This window comes from Populus euphratica, unplaced genomic scaffold, assembly GCF_000495115.2.
Source record: "Populus euphratica unplaced genomic scaffold, PopEup_1.0 scaffold161.1, whole genome shotgun sequence".
NCBI classification, from domain to species: Eukaryota; Viridiplantae; Streptophyta; class Magnoliopsida; order Malpighiales; family Salicaceae; genus Populus; species Populus euphratica.
Window position 1 is genome coordinate 55,065 of NW_011500046.1, and position 4,442 is coordinate 59,506.

General features: G+C 33.7%; 1 long non-coding RNA gene across 1 annotated transcript in view; it reads right to left on the reverse strand.

Moving 5' to 3' along the window:
* Positions 1-544: 544 nt before the first annotated feature.
* The window catches only part of LOC105107444 (uncharacterized), a 4,234-nt gene continuing 336 nt past the window's right edge, over positions 545-4,442 (reverse strand). The window contains exons 2-3 of the long non-coding RNA XR_838879.1: positions 3,734-3,741; positions 545-555 (exon numbers count right to left, since the gene is read on the reverse strand). This is a non-coding gene — a long non-coding RNA (uncharacterized LOC105107444). The remainder of the gene's footprint in view (positions 556-3,733; positions 3,742-4,442) is intronic.

Here is a 4,442-nt window from a genome sequence, read left to right on the forward strand (position 1 = left end):
AAAAAAAAAATCATAGCTCCGTCCTTGCTTATACATCATACCTAAAGTGAGTTCTATTATTATTTGTTTTCAATGATAAAAGTGTTTTAATGTGGTTTCATGCTAAGGTTTGCCTAAACGGATATAATGTTATTCAAGATATTATATTTATTATCCATTAAACAACATCTAAAGAACAATATCTCTTATATATTGAATCTTTTTATCTTGGGTTTTAAAGAACATGATATGTTATTATATCTTTTCATTCTAGGTTATTCAAAAGTGATGGGCACAGTTATATATAAAAGGCTTATTATAGTTTGAAAATTTTATAATATTTATTAAGTAATGTATGAAGAACAAGGCTCTTATTGGACTATTCTATCGTGGCCTACTTAATAAGTGATGTGGATATAAAATTGAATTATGAAATGGGGAATTATTATATGATGATCAAATTAATTTTAGTGGTTAATATCTTAGAGATCATGTATTAATTGATATTATCAAGGTTAAAATTTATTGATTTTAACCGATCTTACTTGAAATGAGAAAATATCATTTTTGTTATTCCTTCACTTTCTAAAAATTATATCCCTTTTGGTTCCCATTTGATCTTGATAGAATATTTCTTTTTAAAAAACCCTGATTAGGATCACACCCCACACTAGGAACAAATAAAAAATATTTTAAAGACATTGATAAAATCAATAGAAAAGTATAAGAAACAGCAAAACATAATAATAAAATCAAAAGACACAAAATAGTTATAAACGATAGTGTAAATCCAATCTAAACTTTTTACGATTGTCCATAGTTGACCAATTTATGTGAATCGTGGAGGAATCAAGTATAGGTATAAAATATTGTAGTTTGTCAATCAATTGTTCAGCAGTATCAACAGAAATTATGATTTATCGCGCCGAAGGTGTTCAAAATTTCTATTCCACAGCATGATCAATGATTAGTACTTAAAAGTGCATTTTTATCATGGTTTTATATCATCTTTTTGCACTTGAAGTATCAATAACTCCTTAACTAAAGCATGTTTTATAATAATATATCTAATAATTCAATTAGTCATCAAATAGTTGTGATTATAGCTCATATCTTTCTTTGGTTTTACCTCTAAAAATGGTTTAAATGCCCTTTGTTGGTCGAGGATAGGCTTCCTACTTAGTTTTCTTAAAAACTCACAAACAGGATCTTTTTTAGTCAGATTCCCAAGACTATGTTGAGCATGTTCTTTATGGAATTATGGCTATAAATCATGAATTGCACAATGCATATCTCCACTAGAATGCATCTCAAAAGTCAATAAAAGATTATCTAAAGACCCTTACCCAGGCCATCCTTAATGAATTGTATTTTATCTTCATGGTTTATAAACATCATTCCTAAAGAATAACATTTTGTATTACAAGTTCATCTAGCATATTTGTGACAGACTTGGAGTTATTTTTCTTGACGTTTTTTTTTGCAAAAGTGTTTTTACCTATTCCAGGCCTGTATGAAATAAAGGTGTTGGAAGACTCACTTGATAATAAGATCTTTGCTTCATTTAGCTAGTGAATATCTTCAGGAATTCCATGGTTCATTAACAACCACAATCTATCACACCTAGCATGGTAAATTTTTTTAATCATATTTTGAGATAAAGTGGAAAAATACTTTTTTAATTGTTTAAAAGTGGTGTCCATTTTCAAATGAGAATTAGAGAAAAAATATAAATGAAGAAAAATGAGCAAAAATTACACCAATATAGACACAAATATTAGTTATAAGCAAGCAAATGACAAGGTTTTTCATATACTACTCTATAAGGTGATATACTTAATGATGTTTTATAAGTAGTTCGATAAGCCTAAAGTGTATCATTAAGTCTTAAAGACTAGTCTTTCCTATTCGAGTTCACTATTTTTTCCAAGATTTGTTTGATCTCCCTATTAGCCAATTCTATTTGTCCCCTTATCTAAGGGTGATAAGGGGTGGCAACTTTATGTATGATTCTATATTTCTTCATTAAAGATTCAAATAACTTATTACATAAATATGTTCCATCATCACTTATCATGGCTCGAGCGATTCAAATTTGACTTAAAATATTTTCTTTTAAAAACTTAATCATTATTTTATGATCATTCTTTTGACTTAGAATTGCCTCTATCCATTTTGAAATATAATCTATTGCGACTAATATATATAAGAAACCAAATGATAAAGAAAACGGACCCATGAAATCCATACTCCAACAGTAAAAAATCTCAATGATGAGAATAGGATTTAAAGGCATCATATGATGTTTTAAAAGTAATCCCAACTTTTTACAATTTTCACAAGTTTTGTAAAAAGCATGTGTCTTTAAACATGGCGACCAGTAAAATCCACTTCATAAGATTTTTGCAGTTGTTTTTTTATAAGAAATGACCACCACATGTCGTAGAATGATAAAATTTAATAACACTACTTATCTCATTGCCTAGAATGCATCTTTGAAATATTTGATTAGGATAATATTTAAATAAGTAAGGGTCATCCCTGTCACACCCGACATCGCGCCAACCATAAAAATTAGTATTTTTAGAAAGAATGGATTTCTAGGATCCTATTCCTTAACGGGAAATATTCTTATTTAAGGAATCTCCACCTAGTATTATGGTAACTAGGAACCTTAACTGGTTAACATAGATTCTATGATACGAGATTGGTTATGTAAAAGGGAGATATTATCACCCCTTAAACGTCCTGCCTAAGGCAGGCTACATTGTTGATCTTTGTCATTGATTGCTAACATTTTTGTTGGTTAATACTATAATGGTTTGCATGTAATACTCCTAACTCTGGTACCTGTAAATATTTAACTAAGGATATTTCCAATTCTAGCGTTGATAAATATTATGTAGCTATGAAACAAAATAAATTTAAATCAATATTTTTTTTATTCCTGATTCTAGCATCAGTGAATAAATAAATTAAATAAATTTATTTTTACGCATCAAAAAAAAAATTTAATCAGCATTTTTATTTTAACTCTAGCGTCAATGGATAAAAAAAATTCATATTTATATTTTTTTTACACATATAATTTTTATTATTTATTTTTATTATTTTTATTTTTAGGCCAGACTGGACCCTGTTAGCTCAACTCGATCACCGGTCTGGAACCAGTCAGCGTGACTCGATCACCAGCCCAAACGAGTGACTTGGCTGGGCTAAGTAACACGTGTGCGCTACTGTACGCGTGTTGCTATACTGTACAAGTGAATTTAAGATCATTTGCACAGTGTAAATGCTAATTAACAAAGACAATGAAAGAAGAAGAGGTCGCTTACCGGTTCTGTTGGAGGCGATGGAGACGGTGACGAAGCTCTGGCTAGCCGACACCACTTCCTCTCCTCTACTCCTTCTGCTTTCCTTTGCATCTTTGGCTGCTACTAACTTGGTGTGATAAGCTGGAGACGAGCGGCTGTAATCAACGCCGGCAGCTCCTCTGTTTTTATTTGCTTGCACTCGAGGGACGGAGATGAAGCATAGCACCCTAGCTCTTGCTCTCCTCCATCTTCTCTGTTTCTTTCCACTTTTCGCTCGTCACTGGTTTCCAAAGACTGTGAAGATGATTGTGATGAAGGTAGTTGTGTTTCGTTCCTCATCCCCCTGGTTTTCGGTCCAATCCCCATTGTTTTCTTCTCTGGTTCCTGGCCTCTGTTGCTTGCAAACGAAGATGACGGTATGGAAGGGTCGTTCCACCAACACGGCTTTCTCTCCTCTGTTTTAGTTTTTCACCCCCCAGTTCAGCCCTTTTTTTTATCTGTGAATTTGCCCTCAGTTGCTCCCCCGTATTTGTTGTTTTTTTATGCTCTCGTTCCTCTTTTTGTTCTGTCGTCCCCTCTCTCAGGACGAAGACGATGGTGATAAAGGCACGAGGTGCTGCTGGTTGAATAGAAGCTCCCTCCTCTGTGTTTTCTCTTTTCGTCTCTGTGTTAGGCTTGTTTGCCAAAGCCCTCGTTTTACCTTTCTTTTCCCCGTGTTCTGGGTTTTCCTTCTCTTCCCTATGGCCTTCTCTGGCTTTTATAAACCCAGAGGATGGCCACTGTTCACGTGTTCGTGCCTCCAGATCGCGAGGTACGAACACCTCTGTTTCCTTGAGAAGAAACAGGGGCAGAAAATTTGCTCTTACTATCTTTCTTTTTTTTCGTATACTCCTCCCAGTTTTTCTTCTTTTCCTCCAGGTCGTCTTCTCTCTCCCTATGAGAAGAAACAGGGGCAGAAAATTTGCTCTTACTATCTTTCTTTTTTTTCGTATACTCCTCCCAGTTTTTCTTCTTTTCCTCCAGGTCGTCTTCTCTCTCCCTCTTTTTTCTCCTTTTTCTCTGGCTTTTATAAAGCCAGAGAACATGGAAATCAGGGTGAGCCATGTTCGTCCATGCGTCCCACGATCTGCAGTTACAGATATCCTGCTG